The 22,469-nt window shown below is 37.9% G+C and overlaps 1 long non-coding RNA gene and 1 pseudogene across 1 annotated transcript; both read left to right on the top strand.

Moving 5' to 3' along the window:
- Window positions 1-6,679: 6,679 nt before the first annotated feature.
- LOC113300101 lies at window positions 6,680-10,070 on the top strand (annotated as a pseudogene).
- A 1,173-nt stretch (window positions 10,071-11,243) lies between these two features.
- Window positions 11,244-14,119, top strand: LOC113293618. The gene is made up of 3 exons (XR_003332402.1): window positions 11,244-11,727; window positions 12,356-12,976; window positions 13,252-14,119. It is a non-coding gene; the product is annotated as an uncharacterized LOC113293618 (long non-coding RNA).
- The last annotated feature ends 8,350 nt before the right edge of the window (window positions 14,120-22,469 follow it).

Genomic DNA, 22,469 nt, shown 5'->3' with positions numbered 1-22,469 from the left:
TGCTAAACTTACAACCTTTGGGATCATTGGAGTACTTGGAAGGACGAAGATTTCAAGGAACGTTGAAGATTAGACTATGGAATAGGAGCCACTAAAGTTTATCTTTTTTTGTATTCCATATGTATTAATAGTTTTGTCACTAAAATTGACAAAGGGGAGATTGTTAGAGCATAGCTCGGTCAACCTCGCATGCGTTGCTATTTCAAGCATGTTTGTCAATGTTAGTGATCAAAACTATAAGTCTTGATTTCTAGCCTACATAGCTAAGTCTCAGACTAGGATAGAAAAGTGTAGTTGAACTCAAGGACTTCATGGCGATTCATCATACAATGACGAAGATCTATACAATGAACCGTGGAACTTCATCAAAAAAAAGGTATGTGGAGACTTGAACTTATTTATCACTAAAAAGTCTATCTCTTCTATCTCCTACTTCTTATGAGACAAAAGTCGTATGCTATATAGACTAGATCATACACATTTGACATTTCGAGCTGTGCATTCATTCCTTATCTTTTATCCGAAATCCTGTGTTGGTAAAACGTTTCGCTTTGATCAAGTTTATCTTCACCTAGTGACGAAAGTGATGAAAAATTTCAATCACTTTGAGAATTGCTCTGACGTGAATCGGTCTGTGAATAACGACTACATAGCGTCCTCTGAGAATGTCTCAATGATTGAAATGAGAGTTTAGATTACATATCTTGTATTCCTTGAACCGAAGTTTTTGAACTTTGTTGATCAAGAGAAATCGGGAAGATTGTGGAATTGGCTTGCCAAGTCCGCGAACCCAGTCCGCAGACTCAGTCCGCGAACTGTCGGAAGTTCTCGGCCGAGAATTTCTGCTGGATTTTTCAAAACTCGTTTGTGCGCTAAGTCCGCGAACCCAGTCCGCGAACTGGCGGAAGTTCTCTTTCCGAGAATTTCTGCTGAGTTTGGAAAACTCAACCGATTAACTTAAGTCCGCGAACTTGTTTGTGAACTTAAGAGGTTATGATCTAAAGATGTGCTCTGAACATGAAATATTAAATTACTAAGGAATACTTTATGCAAACCGTGGCTATAATGTTCATGAGCCGATTCAATCGAATTGAATCATCTTTGTTTCAATTGTGTCTTGTGTAGTTACATAAGATCTCATAGAAGTTGAACAACTCTTTAACTAGTTCATTTGAGTCAATTGAACTAGTTATGGTGAAGAAGAACAAGGTTAATATGAAATTCTCATATGGTTAACCTTTTGGGTTACTATGTTGAACCAACATACACGTACACGTTTGGGCATGGTTTTCACGAACCCAGTAAATGTCTACCCAAGTGTGTGTGACAAGCTAAGTTTCGATCTAACGGTTGAGAAATATTAGCTTGAATCTAAATCAGGTTTTCATCTAACGGTGAATAAGGATTGCTTTGTAACTAAGGCAAAACCCTGATTTGAAGGATATATAAAGGAGACAGCTAGCATTGTGCAAAACTAATCCCCACACGTCTGTGTGCTACTAGTGCGCCCGTTAGAGTCGATCTCCATTAACCTTTGATTTTCTTCTCTAAAATCAGGTTAACGACTTAAAGACTTCATTGGGATTGTGAAGCCAGACCGATACTACTTTATCGTAATTGTGTGATCTGATCTTGCATCTTCTATCGTACGAGTACAATCGATTGACTGACTTGATATCGTGAGAGTTCTCCGATAGGCAAGATAAAGAAGTCACAAATATCTTCGTCTCACTGTTTGTGATTCCTCGACAATCCGCTTGTGTAGTCAGGAAGGATTGTAGAGAGGTGATTGATTAATCCAGGTTGTTCTCCGGAAATATAAGACCGGATTATCAATTGTTTCATGTTCACCTTGATTTTATATCAAAATACGGAACAAAACCTAGGATTTATCTGTGGGAGACAGATTTATCCTTTGTATACTTTTTTGTGTGAGACAGATCTGTTTATTATCAAGTCTGTGATTTTGGGTTGCAGCAACTGTTGGTTGTGGGTGAGATCAGCTAAGGGAATCAAGTGCGCAATATCCTGCTGGGATCAGTATCGTAGGAGTACAAATGTACCTTGGATCGGTGGGAGACTTATTGGGGTTCAACTATAGTCCAGTCCGAAGTTAGTTTGCAGTAGTCTAGTGTCTGTAGCGGCTTAATACAGTGTGTATTCAATCTGGACTAGGTCCCGGGGTTTTTCTGCATTAGCGGTTTCCTCGTTAACAAAATTTCTGGTGTCTGTGTTATTTCTTTTCCGCATTATATTTTATATAATTGAAATAATACAGGTTGTGCGTTCGTGATCATCAATTGGAAATCCAATCTTTGGTTGTTGATTGATATTGATTTATACTTGGACATTGGTCTTTGGTACGGTCCAAGTATTCCTTGTATTTGATAAAGACTCGCTATTGTTTTTAGCTTGAGTAAAAAAATCAAATCAAGAGAGAGATATTAACTCCTTGAGATACTTTTATCTAGATTGAGTCTGACTGTCTAGTTGATTCTCTAGCAAAGTATTTCGGAGTTAGTCCATACAGATTGCTAAGCGAAATATTGGATGGTGTTGATATACCCCCGCTTTTTCACATCTTGTATGACCGGTGAACGTTGAGCATGATAAAGATATCACCATATTGCATCCGTACTTCCGGTGACTCTATTACTTCTTCCATGGAAAGTAAAATACGGAAAAGTACGGATTACCTTTGAATGTAGTGGTTGTTTCCATGGTGAAGATATGGATGGTATCAACAAACGAGTATCAACGGTTGTTGGCAGCAGCTGTGATCAGAAGAGACTTGGCATGAAGGAGAAGCGGTGGCTACGGACACGGGACTTGGCAAGATAGAAGTGTCTACGGGTACGAACCTTGGATGAGCATAACTGGTGATGGTAGCCACGACCACGAACATTGATGAGCTTTAATCGGACGTTATGGACCAAAGGAAAGGTTTCTTCTTTTCATATAACTCACATACGTGAGTTTATTCTTTATTCTCCTTCTTTTCTATCTTTTTTAGGTGAAGTAGCTTTTACATGATTCCTTGCGTGCGAAAGCTCTCATATTGTTGCTTTCCTGATCGTGAGCGCGACTTTGGTGTACTGACTTGATGAAAATTTCAGATTTGTGTCTTCTTGCCAAAACGGCCGCAAAATCTTCATTCGATGTCGGAATGAGGTGGTTGACCTCACATTCTTTAGATAAAAGGAAGAACTAACTTCTGAAAAAATAATTTCTTGATTTGTAGTCCGTTTGGTGGGTAAAAAGGACCTGACACTGAGAATTCAAAACTTTCCAGGAAGAATTCTGTAGGTTTTCAGCTGTCACGTAGTCGAGAGTTTCAGCTGCCATATAACTTATTCATAGGATTAATGTGACATTTTAGTATGTTGTAGCATACTTTCATACGAATCGTTTGATATATAGCCCATCCACATATTCTTCACCAATTAGCGTCAGTTTCAGTTCTTCCAGAGGGGAGTGTAAAAACGTTTCTGACGGAGTTTTTGCAAAACGACCCGTAACCTTTCTAGACTACATTCCATGTCCTAAAACACTTTTTAATGAATGTTTAGGTTTCTAATGGACATGTTTTATGAATTCTATGGTTTGTACTTGAATCTCCATGCTTGAACCATTTATTGCTAATTATGAGGGTTTTATGAGTTTTCAGCTGGGGTACGACGCAAATATAAAAAACTTGAGAAGGGATCCTTAGAGATTACCATGGGTAATATTGATGATCACTTGTCTCTCCTTGTGAGTTATCTCTTGATGTATTAACACCATCAGTAGACTTGGATGCATTCCTGGATGGCTCATTCTGGAATTGGCGTTGTTATGGTAATATCTGCTTCATGAGTGCCTTCAGATATGCGAGGTTCTCCTTCTTGGTGGTAGTCGTGCCTGCTTGTGTTTTAGTGAGAGCTTATTTTCTTTTCATTATATCTGAGAACTTGGTGGTACTTGGCCATCCATGGCGTTTCCGTCGACACAGATTGAAAAAGAAGTATTGGTGTTTCCAGTGGCGGTGTTTTAAGGAATGGTTTCAGGCAAACCACTACTAATGTTACCAAAATTGAGATTGGTTGCTGGATCTGAACTGATATTAATGACTGAACTAAATCTAAGATCCACCCAATTTTCAGACGGCTGAAGAATTGATTTGTGGCCGAGAGGTTGATCTCCGGCTGTGGTCGCCAATTGTTAATCAAAACAATGTACTGTTGAAGTACTTTCTTTAGGTTCGGAAATCAAAATCATACAAAACGAGCCTAAACCAAGAAATTGGTTGTTTACGTTTTTTTTTTCCGGTTACAAAGAGAGAAGATGGGTTGATCTTAGGGGAGGGAAAGCAAAGAAAGTTGAGGAAATCAGTGGTGATTGAATTGTTGTGTGTGAGGCTGTATAACTATGAAAGAAGCAGAGATTGAGAATGATAAGCTTGTCCAGTCTTCTGAATAGACAAAGTAGTCTATTTATACTCATAGGGAACACTCACTATTTCCTCATAAATAGTGGAAGTTGCGAAGAGATGGGAAGATGGAGATAGTGAAGGTAATGGTAAAGTTGCGCCCATTATGTTAGGAAGTTTCCATAAGCCTGTAAGCCGCTACTCCATCACTCCTTTAACCGCTCTTAACTGTTACCACTACTTGTAGCTTGTTTACCATGGGGTGTTGCCACGCCACACGTTGTTGTAAACCACTAGACCAATACCCATAAATAGTTCCCCCAAGTAACATGTTTTTATTTCTCGTAGGAATTAGTAGAGTTAAGGATTCTCTCTAGTCTTGTCAAGATTGCCACGATACACTTGACAGAGAAATAGCCTAAGCTAGTCGAAATGACATATCTTAAAGAGACAACTCAGCTCCAACGTTATGTGTGACTAATAATGAGTTTGCCATAAGATGGAATTGTGAACATCTAACCATAATAATACACGAAGGTGCAGACACCAAGCTGATATCTAGCTAAGTCGTGGCGTGGGGCGCGACCTAGTCGATAGCTAACCGAGTTGTGGCGCGAGGCATAACCTAATCGATAGCTAGTCGAGTCATGGCACGGGGCATTACCTAATCGATAGCTAGCCGAGTCGGCATGGACATGGGTGCTAGGAGGTTTGGCAATGTTGGTTCGTGGATGTGGCCACGAACTTTGGTGGGACTGTTCGTGGCCATGGACACGGTTTGGTCGAGAAACTAGGTGGTCCTGGCCACGGGCATAACAGGATAAGAGATAAGGTGGTCGTGGCCACGAACATGGATAGATAGGCTAGGTAGCAAGGCGGGCGGGGCCAGCTAGGCTAGGCTTAGAGCAAGGTAGCCGTGGCCAGCTAGGCTAGGACAAGAGATAAGATGGTAGTGGCCAGCTAGACCAGGACGAGAGATAAGAAGGCCGTGGCCATGGCTAGGCCAGGACGTGAGACAAGGAGGCCGTGGCCATGGATAGGGCAGGTTGAGAGACAAAGAGGACGTGGCTGAGATATGGCCAGGCTAAGAGACAAGGTATTCATGGCCTGGTTAGCTAGTTTTCTGGCTAGGAAGTTTGTGGCTGTGGCTAGATTATGAGACACAATCATATTGGCTTGGCTATTGAGCACGACCAGGTTAGCCTGGCTATGGAGCACGACCATGTTAGCGCTGACACTCTGTAGCATACAAAACATATTCGAGGAATTCAACGGTAGAAGTTCTGCGACTCGAAGTATGCTTCTGGTAGTACTTTTGTTCAAAATTAGCATAGTAGCTTATTCTTATTTATAATTTGCACCATTAGTGTAGACTGATCAATGCATGACAACTCATATGGTTGTGCAAAATCTTGCAGGCATACTGAAGGCTAGTGTGACCATTAGCTGGATACATATTCTCAATTCTCTTGCGGAATATGATGTAGAAGTACGAATCTATAATTCTGATATCGAGTCAGTAATTTACACATGTTTATAAACATATATAGAATACTGAGAGTTCAGCTGGGTGAAGCCCTAGTAGTATATATATACTTATAGATATGTCTCTGATGCAGGTTTGGAGACGACTTTTTTCAAAAAAAACACCATCAACAACTACCAAACACATAAAGAATTTACATGATTTCCGGTATTTATAATCCCATAGAATTATATATCCCTCAGAAATACGATTTTACCAACCAAACACACCAGAAGGCTATTTAAATAATCTTAAAGCACACACGAACCTTCAACGAGTGACTCTTCATAAGAGCAAGTCTCATCCTATTGCAAGCGTGGAAAAACCATGGAATGTCAAGTCTAGTGGCTTCCCAATTGGTGTTTTCCATGAAAAATCCAAGCAGTGTTCCATGGTTTCGTGTAATGGTCCGTGGAATCCATGGTAGTGCTAATCAGATTAGCCTAAAATGCTATTCAGAATAGCGCACTAGAAGACGAAAAGCGCTAATCAGAATAGCGCTCAACGCTAATCAAAATAACACAAAGCGCTATTTAGAATAGCGTTTTTTTTATCCGTAGATTTAAAACGAGCCATTGGAAATCTAGTGGCTGAGAAAAAAACGTTAATCTGAATAGCGTTTTGTGCTATTGTGAATAGCGTTTTTGTTGTTCTACCACTATACTTGCGTTTCCATCCACAATTCCAAATGCTGAGATGGCATGGAAGATGAAACTCTTCCACAATAAGACTTACTCTAACCGGTCCTATTCTTATTGAGAGAATCAACCCGAAGAAATCAAAATCATTTATTTACACGTCGGCCATCGCCCTGTTTGATTTCGAGAGAGAGAGAGAGAGAGAGAGAGAATGGCAAGTTCTAGATCAGTTGAGGAATCGGTTGCAGCTTTAGGTATCGATCAATCCTATTCAGTGACTCGAATTTTAATGGCGGTGAACGAGTCATCCATCAAAGGATATCCACATCCATCGATAAGTAGTAGAGGAGCATTTGAGTGGACTCTCGAAAAGATCGTTCGTAATGATGTTACTGGTTTCAAGTTTATGTTTCTGCATGTTCAGGTTACTGATGAAGATGGTTAGTTTTCTCTGCATTCTTGCCCTAGTTCTTGATATATATATTTTTGATTTCTTAATCGGTTAGAAAGTTTTATCAGTATCCTATGGTTTTTGTGAAATTGATGTAGGTGTAGTTATGACCTGAACGATTTGGTGTTGTATCCCTCTTATTTTAGATTGAGTTGATTGCTTTTGAATCAATTTGATAATGGACAAATAATCTGGGTTTTAGCTGTTAAAAAAGTTTAATTTTGCCAAAATAGTAGTAAGGCAATGTGTAGCTAGGGTTCTTGTTTCAATTATATCCTTTTGCTTCTGTTACCAACTAATGTAGGAATGTGTAAGCTGTTTATCCACTAGATCAGCGTTTGTGACAATTTCACTTGATTGATCCATAGTAAAGTACTTCGTGCAAATGGTGTGTAGGAATTGGTTTGTTATTAAATTTGTATTTTCATCTGAATATAACATCAATTGGAGAAGGGTTTATTTTTATTTTCCTGGTGAAAAGAATAAATACAAGTTTAAAACTGTTGCGTTTCTTGTATGTTGCAATGCTCTTTCTTCCTAATTGAGTTAACAGGGCGAGCCACAATTCGTTTTAGGTATCTTTAGTTTTTTTATTGTAGTAATTTGTCATTTCTTTTGCAAGTTTGTATTCTCTGTTTACAGCTAGCTCTCTTCTTGTTTTTCACTGATCCCTATGCATGAAAAGTCCTGTTCGGGTGCATTGTCATTGTTACTCATTTTTGTTCCAGAAATTTGGAGATAACCAATTTTCTGTATACGACTACCAACACTATTTCTCTTGTTGATTATACCTGGTAATATGGAGGAAAACGTCTAATAATCCTTTTGCATCGTACTTTTGCTAGGGTTCGATGATATGGACAGCATTTTTGCATCTCCTGCAGACTTTCGAGCCATGAAGAATAGGGACAGGAAAAGAGGGCTTCATTTGCTGGAACACTTTGTAGAAAGATGTCATCAGTTTGGGGTATAATCTCCTTCTTTTCACCTCTCTCATCACCACACACACAATACATTCAAACATGTACTTTATTCTTTTACGGTGTAAGATGAAATTTGATTGCTCGGTTGTATGGTTTGCAAATGGCTACCGTCTTTATTATTATGGGATGTTTCTAGATTTCCTGTGAAGCATGGATCAAGAGTGGTGATTTGCCATGAGGTTAGGAGAGTTCGACCAGATCTGCTGGTCGTGGGGTGTCGTGGTCTTGGTCCTTTCCAGAGGTAATGAAATTTGATGTTGACATTAGTATCCATCTGTATTCATGTTGACATGTACGTTATCCTATGCCTCTGAGTTATACATAGCAATAGTGCATGCTCTCCTTTCCAGTTTGTTATTTGTGATACATGCTTAGTAGTAGTTCATCTTTTTAGTTTCATTCTTGGTTGACTTGCATGTGTGAAAAATCTAAACAAAATTGCTAAGACTTCGAGTCGGCAGTTTTGAGATCATCTTTCTCACTTCAACCACTCATTCATTTCCTAGTATTTTAATACTAGTGGATAACCCGTGCCATAATGGCACAATATTGTTATAAAAAATTCTAATTTCTAGGCAGCAGTATTTTTGTGGTGGCAGTGGTGCTGGTGGCGCTATATGCTCACCTTCCCTTCGTAACAGCATCAAAGTGTATCATACCATCGGAAGAAAAGGGAATATGGATAGGGTGTAGTTATGCACTTATGCTAGGATCAGTTTTGCCCCATGTGTAGAGAGAGACCAAATGGAAGCCCATAACTCTATTCTATTTACTTCCCGTCCACAGACATGGTAATTATTTTTACCTTCTGCTTTGCTTACTCCGCCCAAACCCTAAAAGTGTTATCATCCCAGCCAAACAGTCATTTCTTTCTCTTCTTCCTCACTCATTAGCAACTCTGCTCGAGCACCACCTTACACCATACTGCCTTTGCGATTTTGCTTGACACCCTCCAAACCTTGCCCCAATGTAATGCTTCATTTAATTTACCCGTCTACTTCCCCTCTCTATAACTCCCTTTTTCTCTTCCAGGACCTCCACCACCACCATATAATAATTTATGTATTTAATATGCTAATTGGTGTCGAATTGTCGATCAAAAACTAATTTGTGTAATCAGTTTTCTTCATATCATAGTTTGATTAGCTAATTTAGACTTAAATTTGTCTGTGATGTAGATCATGTAATAGTTTTATTTGATTTTTGTTAAAAAGAACTGGTTTTTGGTTTGTTCAGATAGATGATTCTTCAGAGAGGTAATCTAGAAAAACAGTCGCAAGATGGGAATCAATTGGATTTTTTAGATTTGAATTTCATGAGAAGTTGGCCAAGATTGAAGAGAATTTCAATGATAAAGAGAAGGAGGGTGGTGGTGAATTTAGATGAGAAGTTGTCGAAGGTTGAAGGAGATGGAGGAGGGTGGTGGTGGTGATTCTCCTTCAATCTTCGCTGGTTCTGTTGAAATTGAATTTCAGTGAAAACAAATTGAAAACACGGAGTATTTGCCTCTGGTTTAGTGTTAAATTTACGGAAGTTTTAGTGAGGAAATGAAACACGGAAGGGCAACTTAGTCCTTTCATCCTTGAACGCAAATTTTGACGGACACCAAACAACACCACTGTCGCTTATATTATAGATGTTTCCTTGTCTGTATGTATATGTATCATTTCAGTGAAATGCACCTTGGAATATTATGTTATCTTGGAGATTAAATTTGTTCGAGATATTCATTTTTGTTCCTGGACGGTTATTATTTGGACATTTCCAGGACACTTACATGTGGATTTGTTTCATAACAGGGTGTTCGTTGGAACAGTGAGCGAATTCTGTCAGAAACATGCAGAGTGCCCCATTGTCACTATCAAGCGCAACGAAGAGGATATGCCACAAGATCCTGTTGATGACTAAATGTTTCCAGATTGCTGTTAAAGCATTTTAAGAGAGAAAAGTACATATAACTAAGAGATGAAACAAATGGAAAGTAAACAGAATGCTTTTCATAGAAAAGCCACAGCGACAACTATTCTATGATATATGAAGTGTAAGAAAAGCTATCTGTTCTTCAGAATGCACTTGCCTTTGATTGTTCGGCAAATATTTTTTCTCTTTTAGTTTTACCATATTCTGCAAATTTTGGCGATCTGGTTTCTCTATATCCAGCTGGTTTCTCTTTTTGCATCTTTGGCTTGAAGCCAAACTCGATATCACCTTCTTCGTCGTCATGGAGGTTGGGTTCCATCATTGAATGTTTGAGCTGATGATGAGAGTCTTTGTTTTGTTGGTGTTTGGGATGATGATGAGAGTCTTTGTTTTGTTTATGCTTGAGATGATGGTGAGAGTCTTTATTTTGTTGATGTTTTGAATGGGAGAATCGACGAGCACAGATCTGACCAACGATGCAAGCTATTGCTGATAAGACTACTACAACAGCCAAGACTGCAAAGACTGGTCCGAAAGAGCCCCTAGAATGGTGGGAAGCAGGCTGTGCTGTGGCGGTGTTAGGGTAGATGATAGGAGGGAAAGAAGACATGGTTTGGTTGGTATTCTCCTCTGTTGCAACAGAAGTGGTGGAGATATTCTTGGATATCTATCAGGTTGATTAATGTTGTGCTTTGAGTGTGTCCCAAGGCAAGTATCAGAGGTTAAACCTTGAGGGAATTAAAAGGAGAAATGTACAAAAAAAAATTAAGTATAGGGAGGAATGATCTGATGATGGGTTGGTTTCAATTTAAGGGTTTTCAAATTCAAAAGTGAAGGTGATTTCTTCTACTTTAATAAAGACAGACAGAGATTAGAGATGGTCTGTATTCTGATGCTTTATTATTGAGCTTGATTGCTTTAAAGTGAAAGTTTTTTGGGAGACTGAACTCATAGTAGTACATTATATGTTGGGAGGATAGAGGAGATGCCTTTCGCATTATTGTGGACAAAGGTTTACTTGTCTACATATCTTATTCAACATTACCAGCTCTATGTGCTTTATCTCTCGCGAAAGTTAGGTTTTCCATCATCCTGGCCCTAGCATTTAATTTTCCTGCCTCTCTTTTATTACGTGGTAATTGAATACATGTCCTTACTTTTGATGGGTTTTACAAATATTCTTATCACATGATAAATATATCCCTCTTCTTGTACAAGCCCATCAGGGGCCTAATAACAAATTAGGGACTTCCAAATATACTCCCAGTATATATTTGGATATCAAAAATCAAATTTTAATTAAACAACAAATGAAAACTGAAAGAGAGAGATCCAGCTGCAAACTCATATCGTGAAGAAAAAATTGGAACTTTTTTGGTTCAATCTACGATTTCCCGATCTTGAAATTCTTCTTTTCCTTCGTCTTCTTCTTTCCCGATCTTGAAATTCTTCTTCTCCTCCGTCTTCTTTTTCATCTGTGCAGGATTAATAAACTAATCAACAGAATCGGAGATTTAAGCTCCATTTAACTGAAATTATTTTTAATCAACAGAAACCATTACATCTGTTTTTCCGAAACAAATTAATGTTATGTTTATTTGAAGATTCATAAAGTGTTTTTTGATGATTGCATGTTCGTTTCATAGATTTTATGTTCAATTTTTGTTTTCAGTGTTTTGTTTTTTGTTGTTGTTGTAGAGATCGTGATTTATGTGGGAAGATTGATTTCGTGATTATTCCGTTAGATTTGATTGGTTGTTGATATAGTTTGATCTCGAGATCCTTATTCATCTCTTAAACAGGTACGTTTTAATTTTTTGATTTGTTATTTATATTTTTTTTTCTTATATCTGCACATCAACTGTGGTTTTGTGTTTATGCTGAAATGTTGAAGAATCATGTTTGTGATGAAATTTAGACGCTGCTGAATATGTTTTTGATGAAATGTAGATAATATTTTGGATCAACCTTGATTGTTGATACAAAAACTAGGATGATATTTAGTTTATTTGTGTCAACTGTTGTTGTTGATCTAAATTTCTGAACACAAAATGTTTTTATTTTGTGTTTTTATTTCTTTGATAAATTCCAGGTAATCATTATGCATTCATTTTGTTGATAACGTAGCTTTTATTTTAGGTTTCTCACATACATTGAATTTAACTTTCACGAGGAGACGTATCCCCTGAGTGAGGTGCGACGTAATACTATATGTAGCTTAGGGTAGTTTAGACTGCTTTCTTTTTGGTTTGCATTGAAATTCATGCTTAACTACCTCTTATTGGATCAACTGTGATTGTTGACTCAAAAAACTATGATTGCTTACACATATTTATTGGATCAACTATGATTGTTTACACATATTTATTGGATCAACTGTGATTGTTGATCCAAATTTCTGAACACCACTATATGTTATGGTTGTTGCAGGCCAAAGATGGTTGTTGCAGAGTTCAAATTTTGCAATCAGACCGTCTCATATCCTGTTTCAGGATCAGCTACTGTCAAGGAGATGATAAGTGTGGTGAAACAAAAGTGTCCTTATGTTCCTGAAGACCTCATACTTTTTGGTTACACTGTAGATGGGATTTCAAATGTCATCAATTACGATTTGGATTTGAGGTTTTTCTTTCACTAATGCAGCTCACAAGGGATTGACTTGTTGAAGTTTGAAATCCAGTTAAGGACTTGTATTGATTCTATTTCTTCATCATCTTCTTTTGCTCCTGCTTCTTCGTGATCATCAAGTTATATTTCAAGCGATGAGGTAGTTGTTGTGGAAGATGTCACTGATGATGCGTGTTTGATCAAAAAGGTCATGAAGAAGTCTGATGCTTGGGTCAACATCTTAACTGGAGTAGGGCAGTTGTTTGAAGGTGGTAAAAGTTAAGGACTCTGTTACAAAGTATGAAATATGTAGTGGTCGCAAATACAAATTAGTTAAGAGTGACCTTGAACGATACACTGTGGAGTGCAAGTTCAAAGAGAAGGAAAATTGTCGCTGGAGGTTTCACGCCTCTCTCCTCGCCAACTCAAATGGTGTATTTCAATGTAAGAAATATATTGCAGAGCATTCATGTAGTTTAGCTTGTTCAGATCCATCAAAAGTTAGGATGAGAAAATCGTTTATGAAGAATATATTGTTAGATGATTTGCTTCTTGATTGACCGTCTCTCTTGTGTTAAAGAAGTCCTTGACTGACGGCAAAGGAATTTCATGTTGAGCCTCAGTCCCCAAGTGTGGTTTACGTGATTCTATCCTGTGCGGTCGATGGGTTTACCATGATGAGGATATCACCCTCTTGCTGATGACTTTGTACAAAACAGGTTGGCTGGAGCTTGGATGGCTGCGATCACGATCCTTGACAAGGACGAGTGATGACTACAGGCACAAATCTTGGTAGTTACGAGTGGTGGCTACGTCCATGGATCTTGAAAGGAAGGAGCGGCAGCTACGAGCACGAACCTTGGTCGACCACGACCATGAATATTGACGGGCTTTAATAAATCACGCATGCGAGTTTATTCTCCCTTCTTTAATTTCTTGGTGAAGCAGCTCTTCCATGATTTCCTGTGTGCGGAAACTCTCCTATTGTTGTTTGCATAAATGCTCCATCATGATATGTACGGTTTCGTGGACGGAGTCCCCAGGAACTATGAAACTCCTGACGGGGAGAGGGTCTCTGCGAACTCCCTCAGTGCCTAATTGAAATTCTCCTGCATCTGTGGTAACGACAATATTTGGGGTTTTCCATTTGTTCCTGAGTTGGTGGCCTGGTAGGAGGTAGTTTGATGGCATCATCTTGAATCCATACTTCTAGGAGTTCAATCACTTCGGTCGGGAACAGGAAGTTTGGAGCAGCATCTCCAGTTTCTTGTTGTTGTGCAGAAATCTTTAGCCGCGGCCTTTCGGGATGAGACCGTCTGATGCGCTGGTGCTGCACGTTTGAGTTGTTGTTCTGCAACTGGAGCTTTCCTCTCTCACCATGCTTTCAGAGGGTTGAGTGTTGTATTGTTTGTTGATGAGACGTCTTTTTCCTCGAATCTCACGTGTATCTTCATTCCTGGCGGGTCTGATTCCTTCCATCAAGGTTGGTGCTGTTGTAGCCAACCGCTTAACAGCTTCATGAAGTTCAAAGAACGTCTGGAAGCGCAGGTTCTCCAGCAAAGCGCGATGACAGGTTCCATGATATTAATGCACAACTCTAATAATTTATGTTCATTCACATTTGAATCATAGTGTTTGAATCCAATTGGCTATGCATTTTGGTGTGAAAAAGCGGGGGTATAACAACACCACCCAATATTTCGCTTAGCAATCTGTATGGACTAACTCCGAAATACTTTGCTAGAGAATCAACTAGACAGTCAGACTCAATCTAGATAAAAGTATCTCAAGGAGTTAATATCTCTCTCTTGATTTGATTTTTACTCAAGCTAAAAACAATAGCGAGTCTTTATCAAATATAAGGAATACTTGGACGGTACCAAAGACCAATGTCCAAGGATCAATCAATATCAATCAACAACCAAAGGTTGGATTTCCAATTGATGATCACGAACACACAACCTGTATTATTTCGATTATATAAAATATAATACGGAAAAGAAATAACACAGACACCAGAAATTTTGTTAACGAGGAAACCGCAAATGCAGAAAAACCCCGGGACCTAGTCCAGATTGAATACACACTGTATTAAGCCTCTACAGACACTAGCCTACTGCAAACTAACTTCGGACTGGAGTATAGTTGAACCTCAATCAGTCTCCCACCGATCCAAGGTACAGTTGTACTCCTACGCCTCTGATCCCAGTAGGATACTGCGCACTTGATTCTCTTAGCTGATCTCACCCACAACCAAGAGTTGCTGTAACCCAAAATCACAGACTTGATACTGCGCACTTGATTCTCTTAGCTGATCTCACGCAGAAAAGTCTATAAAAGGATAAATATGTCTCCCACAGGTAAACCCTAGGTTTTTTTCCGTCTTAAGATATAAAATCAAGGTGAACATGAACCAATTGATAATCCGGTCTTATATTCCCGAAGAACATCCTAGATTAATCAATCACCTCTCTACAATCCTTCCTGACTACACAAGCGGATTGTCGAGGAATCACAAACAGTGAGACGAAGATGTTTGTGACTTCTTTATCTTGCCTATCGGAGAACTCTCCGGATCTCAAGCCAATCAATCGATTGTACTCGTACGATAGAAGATGCAAGATCATATCACACAATTACGATAAAGTAGTATCGGTCTGGCTTCACAATCCCAATGAAGTCTTTAAGTCATTAACCTGATTTTAGAGAAGAAAATCAAAGGTTAATGGAGATCGACTCTAGCGGGTGCACTAGTAGCACACAGACGTGTGGGGATTAGTTTTCCATAATGCTATATGTCTCCTTCATATAGCCTTCAAATAAGATATTTTCCTTAGTTACAAAGCAATCCTTATTCACCGTTAGATGAAAACCTGATTTAGATTCAAGCTAATATTTCTCAACCGTTAGATCGAAAACTTAGCTTGTCACATACACTTGGGTAGACGTTTACTGGGTTCGTGAAAACCATGCCCAAACGTGTATGTGTATGTTGGTTCAACATAGTAACCCAAAAGGTTAACCATATGAGTATTTCATAATTAACCTTGTTCTTCTTCACCATAATCAGTTCAATTAACTCAAATTTCTCCCCCTTTTTGTCAATAAAAATTGGCAAAGGTACAAGAATGGGATCATAATGAAATTTCCACAAGAGACATTTCATGACCAAAATAAAAATACATACCAACTTAATTTAGATGCAATCTAATAGCCGAAGCTAACAGCATTCATCAAGGAGTTTTAAGATACAAGATAACCCCTATAAAATTCCACAGCCGCACTCCTCGCAAGATATTACCATTAAGCACAAGTTCAAAAGAACTCTCCCCCATTTGATGTCATTCCCGAGAGAACAATGAGAGCGACCTTAATTTCGAAAGAAAAGAAGGATTTTTTTATTGGACACCAAAAACCATAGGAATGATTTTCTACATCCAAAGCTCAACCAAATTAACCACAAGTAAACCCATGATTAATTCAATTAGAATACGCAACTAAATCAAACCACAAAAGTGATCAATTTAATTGAAAGTGCTCAACATAAGTAAACTCACGGAGCTACGACTAAGTCAATCATATGGAAATGACTAACTTAACCGTTCAAATACTCAACATAAGGAAAACCTTACAGAATATATGACTACATTAACCAAAGAACATGATAGTGTAGCCTTTCATATACTCAACACAAGAACTTATGGAATATATGAAAACTCAACTAGATTAATTATAAGAGAACCTATAATTAATCTAATTGGAATACAAACAACCAAACTAATCACCGAAGTAATCAATTTAATTATTTTGGGCTCAACATAAGAGAACTTATGGAACCCTGACTAAGTTCATTATAGAATATGACAACCTTAACCGTACATGTACTCAACATAAGAAAGAAGACTTATGGAGTACTAACTAAATAACCAAACTAGTTGATTAATTTAGTTCTTAATGCTCGACATATAGCATCTTATGGAACAACCAACAAAGCCAAGGTAAATCGACTTAGTTGCAAGGTGCTCAACATAAGACACACAATGGAGCCTTCACGGTAAAACATAATAAAATGGATCAATAAAGATCAATACCGTGGATAACATACAAGGATCTATTCTATTTGGGATAATTAGACTTTAGTACCCAGGTTTTGTCCAATACTAGGCTTTGGTCTAACATTTGTCCAACGTTAGGGATTGGTACATGGACTGGACGTTGACTCCAGTTGACCAGTTAAGTCATGACATTTATGAATTTTCTGTTAGTTATTACATAATTACTAAAATTTTTTTTTGTAACAATGTCTAACTGTGTCCTCAAACCATCAAACACGTGGACGATCCGAATTAAATATTTACACATCTAAGAGATATGCGGATAAGATTTCAGTATTTGTTTTATTTACTTATCTCTTGCACGACCAGAAAACCGTTTGCATCTCCTTCTTCTTCTTAGAATCCACACACAGAAACCCCAAGTCTCAATGCCATCTTCATTTCTTTTTTTCTTTCTTATCTGTGATTGAAGACTCGAGATTTCATATTGATACTAATATTCTACCCTAAAGTTTTCAGATTGAAATTAAGTTTCAGAATTAATTCTCTATGATTAATCACATATGGGAATTCATTTTCTTCGATTTGTTTCTCTAAACCCTAAGTCAGAAACACCATCTCATTATCAGTTCTTCAGATTCATCATCTTCAAAATCCTAACTTCTGAAACTCTCAGATTCTCTCAAATTAATCTGCAATTTTTTCTCTCAATTCTTAATTAACCCTTATATTGACGAACCCATATCAATTTCAACCACCATGTTCAGCTGAATCCAGAACCCATCTCAAATCGAACCCTAATTTCTCTCAATTTCGCTAATTTCTCTTCTTTGATCTCAGAGAAGCAATATTCTACTCTCATTCAACGGTGTTAAGTAATTCTTTTTATTTTCATTGTTTTTATAATTATGGAACAGAAGTCAAGATTTAACCAGTCCACTCCAGTCAACGTCCAGTCCAAGTACCAAGCCCTAACGTTGGACAAATGTTAGACCAAAGCCTAGTGTTGGGCAAAACCTGAGTAACAAAGTCCAATTATCCCATTCTATTTTTCATCATAACGACATAATAGACTTTATCCTTGTTGAACAAAAGATCTTATCCTATTTTCCATCAAATACATGACTGCATAGGCATAACTTTTGTATATGTCAAAAGTCCATTCGTCATTTCATCAATACGAATACCGATTCATGAATGACTTTACTTTTGACTGCAATATGGGACCTTCAAGTTCACGGACGTAAACAATACACATCCCATAAACAATTGCAATATCACAAAATCATAAAGATAAATATTGCAATAACAATCTTTTCCCTTAGAAGGTAGAATCAGTCTTTTTCGCACGAGTTTATACCAAGAGTGGTTACCAAAAGCGTATAAAAAGATTTTTGTGATTCACCAACATCACTCTTGTAACATCCACAAAATAGCTTAAAATAGGATTTCTCAAAGAATCCCAGTGCCCAAGTCCAAGAGAATAGAACAAGTGCAACGAAACGGAGCAAACACTAAAAAAACAAGAGACAGGACAAAGACCAATATTAACTCATCCAAATTCAACAATTCTCATCTCCATTTTTAAGGGAATTCAATAAGGAAGATAATTCAAAAAGAATGAGGTAAATCCGAGTTCGAACGAAGAAGTTATGGCCAAAACAAGTTTACCGAATATCGATGTCAAGTATGCATACAGGTTTGCGAACTTAAACCCCTGTATTTTGATTTTAAATACTGTTATGCATACTTGGTATGTGTACCATGTAGTCCAAACATCCCGAACTATTATTTTTAAACCTAAACATTTAAGAACCTTAAACACAGATCAAGTTAGGTAGAAATGAACGATAAGCAAGATTATTATAAGTATTCTAAGCAAATAAAAGTACAAATCTTTCTCAAGTTTATAGACATACCTTTTTAGATGAATCCAATCAAATTCTACCGCCTTACCGAACATAATCTGTGTGCCCCAATTCTTGTGCTTCCCTCACCGTATACAAAGCAGGGCATTCCTTGGAGAGGATGCACTTCCAACACAATCAAGTTGCGTTGGGGTGAACAAAGTCTTGCTCACCACAAATGACCTTTGGATTATCATGAAAGAGATCACTTTTAGAACCTTTCACATCCAATTCCATTTTCCCAAAAAAATTGTTAAGTTCCAACATCATGGATACTGCCTTTTCCATAGTCATGGAGTTTTCTGGAAGATCATTCCTTTTCACACTCAAAACATCATTGTCTTTCTTCGGTATCCACTTCTGAGTGCATTTAGGAACATGCAGAACCTTCTTCCGATCACTCTCTTTTAGAATTATTGGAAGAGAATTGGATTGATTATTCTTTTGCAAGTTAGTATTTCTCCAATTGGGAGCATCAGATCTTGTCTTCGTCTTTACGAAGTTATCCTTTTGATAAACATTACGATTATGAAAAGGATTCGTACGGCGTTTATAGGAAAATATAGGTCTATCATAGCACTAATTACTTTGCCTAAAGGTTGGATAATTACAACCTGTAAAGTTAAGAGGATCAGTCTTAACGTATGATCTTGGTTTCACAACTTATTGTGATGCTCAAACAAGAACATCATGAAGTTTCTCATTCCTTATACGGAAACGACATCTCCTTTCCAGGTGACCTTTATTTCCGCAATAGTGGCAAACATAAGGAATGTTCTTACCTCGATCCGTGTGTGCTAACTTTGGAGGTTGATAAACTTTTTTCTTTTGAACCTTAACTGTCGGAGAAGGTATTTCACTTTTGCCATCAGTGGAAACCTTTTGTTGAGAAGAATCACTAGCCTTGACAAATTTTACCTCTTTGCTAGTACTTGGAGCATATATTCCCTTATAGCCCAATCCTCGTGTATCACGAAGATTTTTACTTGCTCCTAGCATAGTGGTTAATTTGCTTGAACTAGTATTGAACTTTTTCAAGTCATCTTCCAACATCTTGATTTTATCAAGAGCAGCAGCTAAATCAGCCTCAAGGCGTTTTTCTCGAGTGAGATAAGCGCTTTCTCTGTCGTCAAAACTTGTTTGCTGGGAGTCAAACCTTGCTTCAGATTATGCAAGTTTCTCTTCCAACAAAAAGTACTTTTAATAAAGATTATCACATTCAAGTGACTTCATACGTAGGTTTTCCTCATAATTCTTGAGGATCGATTCGGTAGAACGATTCGAAAAATAAACATCTGCGTAACATCTTCTCAATTTCTTGTTTTCTCGACAGAGAGGAGTTAGAAGAGGTGTGACATGAGAAGTTGTAATCTTCTTCATATTCCACGAATCCAAAAACATAACATACTCTGAGACTTCCTCATCAACATCTCTATCAATATCTGAATCACCTTCATCAGAAAGTTCATCCAACTGTTCTTCTAGGAGAGTTTCCCAATCAACAGTTTTTACATCAAGAGAATGTTTGGATATCGACTTAGATGTGTCAGTTCTCTCAGGTGAATCCAAGCTTTTAGAATCATCTGGTAATTTTTGAACTGGTACGTTATTAGAGATAGACTCGTCCATAATCAGATCGCTACAAACACAGACTTATAAGGTCTCTAACGTGTTTGCCTGCTCTGATACCAATTGAAAAAGCGGGGGGTCTAACAAAACCACCCAATATTTCGCTTAGCAATCTGTATGGACTAACTCCGAAATACTTTGCTAGAGAATCAACTAGACAGTCAGACTCAATCTAGATAAAAGTATCTCAAGGAGTTAATATCTCTCTCTTGATTTGATTTTTACTCAAGCTAAAAACAATAGCGAGTCTTTATCAAATACAAGTAATACTTGGACGATACCAAAGACCAATGTCCAAGGATCAATCAATATCAATCAACAACCAAAGGTTGGATTTCCAATTGATGATCACGAACGCACAACCTGTATTATTTCAATTATATAAAATATAATGCGGAAAAGAAATAATACAAACACCAGAAATTTTGTTAACGAGGAAACCGCAAATGCAGAAAAACCCCAGGACCTAGTCCAGATTGAATACACACTGTATTAAGTCGCTACAGACCCTAGCCTACTACAAACTAACTTCGGACTGGACTATAGTTGAACCTCAATCAGTCTCCCACCGATCCAAGGTACAATTGTACTCTTACGCCTCTGATCCCAGCAGGATACTGCACACTTGATTCCCTTAGCTGATCTCACCCACAACCAAGAGTTGTTGTAACCCAAAATCACACACTTGATAATAAACAGATCTGTCTCACACAGAAAAGTCTATAAAAGGATAAATCTGTCTCCTACAGATAAACCCTAGGTTTTGTTCCGTCTCAAGATATAAAATCAAGGTGAACAGGAACCAATTGATAATCCGGTCTATATTCCTGAAAAACATCCTAGATTAATCAATCACCTCTCTACAATCCTTCCTGACTACACAAGCGGATTATCGAGGAATCACAAACAGTGAGACGAAGATGTTTGTGACTTCTTTATCTTGCCTATCGGAGAACTCTCACGATCTCAAGCCAATCAATCGATTGTACTCGTACGATAGAAGATGCAAGATCAGATCATATAACTACGATAAAGTAGTATCGGTCTGGCTTCACAATCCCAATGAAGTCTTTAAGTTGTTAGCCTGATTTTAGAGAAGAAAATCAAAGGTTAATGGAGATCGACTCTAGCGGGCGCACTAGTAGCACACAGACGTGTGGGGATTAGTTTTGCACAATGCTATATGTCTCCTTTATATAGCCTTCAAAACAGGGTTTTGCCTTAGTTACAAAGCAATCCTTATGCACCGTTAGATGAAAACCTGATTTAGATTCAAGCTAATATTTCTCAACTGTTATATCGAAAACTTAGCTTGTCACACACACTTGGAAAGACGTTTACTGGGTTCGTGAATACCATGCCCAAACATGTACGTGTATGTTGGTTCAACATAGTAACCCAAAAGGTTAACCATATGAGCATTTCATATTAACCTTGTTCTTCTTCACCATAACTAGTTCAATTGACTCAAATGAACTAGTTAAAGAGTTGTTCCATTGCTATGAAGTCTTATGCAACTACACAAGACACAATTGAAACAAAGATGATTCGATTCGATTAAATCGGCTCATGAACATTATAGCCACGGTTTGCATAAAGCATTCCTTAGTAATTCAATGTTTCATGTTCAGAGCACATCTTTAGATCATAACCTCTTAAGTTCACAAACAAGTTCGCGGACTTAAGTTAATCGGTTGAGTTTTCCAAACTCAGCAGAAATTCTAGGAAAGAGAATTTCCGCCAGTTCGCGGATTGAGTTCGCGAACTTAGCACACAAACGAGTTTCGGAAAATCCCAGCAGAAATTCTCGGTCGAGAACTTCCAACAGTTCGCGTACTTGGAAATCCAATTCCACAATCCTCCCGATTTCTCTTGATCAACAAAGTTTGAAAAATTCGGTTCAAGGAATACATGGTTATGTAATCTAAACTCTCATTTCAATCATTGAGACATTCTCAGAGGACGCTATGTAGCCCTTATTCACAGACCAATTCACGCCAGAGCAATTCTCAAAGTGATTGAAACTTTTCATGACTTTCGTAATTAAGTGAAGATAAACTTGATCTAAGCGAAACGCTTTACCAACACACGATTTCGAGATAAAAGATAAGCAATGAATGCTCAGCTCGAAATGTCAAATGTGTATGATCTAGTCTATATAGCATACGACTTTTGTCTCATAAGAAGTAGGAGATAGAAGAGATAGACTTTTGAGTGATAGATAAGTTCAAGTCTCTACATACCTTTTTGTTGATGAAGTTCCACGGTTCCTTGTATAGATATCCGTCATTGTATGATGAATCGCCATGAAGTCCTTGAGCTCAACTACACTATCCTATTCCGAGA

The sequence above is a fragment of the Papaver somniferum genome, chromosome 7 (assembly GCF_003573695.1).
Source record: "Papaver somniferum cultivar HN1 chromosome 7, ASM357369v1, whole genome shotgun sequence".
NCBI classification, from domain to species: domain Eukaryota; kingdom Viridiplantae; phylum Streptophyta; class Magnoliopsida; order Ranunculales; family Papaveraceae; genus Papaver; species Papaver somniferum.
The sequence above is the reverse complement of the archived record's forward strand: the minus strand, read 5'-3'. Positions and strand labels throughout refer to the sequence as shown.